Source organism: Saprolegnia diclina, assembly GCF_000281045.1.
Source record: "Saprolegnia diclina VS20 unplaced genomic scaffold supercont1.7, whole genome shotgun sequence".
Taxonomy (NCBI): Eukaryota; Oomycota; class Saprolegniomycetes; order Saprolegniales; family Saprolegniaceae; genus Saprolegnia; species Saprolegnia diclina.
In genome coordinates this window covers 131,012-131,496 of record NW_008246074.1, presented here as the reverse complement: position 1 = coordinate 131,496, position 485 = coordinate 131,012, and positions in this window count along the sequence as shown.

Here is a 485-nt window from a genome sequence, read left to right as displayed (position 1 = left end):
CTTTGTTGCTGCTTTTCTGACAGGGCGCCAAAATTGCTAGAGCCCGTCTCGACGACCAGCCCAGTACAGTTTACGAAGTCTGAGACGCCCCTTCCCGCTGTTGCGCTCGCGATCAAAGCCGCTACGATCGCGCGATTGCATATCCGGCACTTGGCTCGCCGCGCCGTGGTGCCTTCGCTTGCCGAGTCGCTCCATGCCCTACACGCCGATCCTTGGTGCGCCCGCTACCTCATTCCCCACTCAATCCTGAGCCCCGACCAAGTGCCCTCAGCTTGACATACCGGCCAAACCTCATGAGCGCACTAGGAAGTCCACCACCTTCACTATATAATTCCATGTTCATAACTCATTTCAACTGTTTAAGAAGTCCTATGAGACACGCAAATCGTCGATGGAAATGAAGAAAATCGTGCATGTTGCATTACTGTGTCTTGCACTCAACGCCAGCGGCGACGAGGCACGAGTAAGATCTTAGTTGCGCGCAA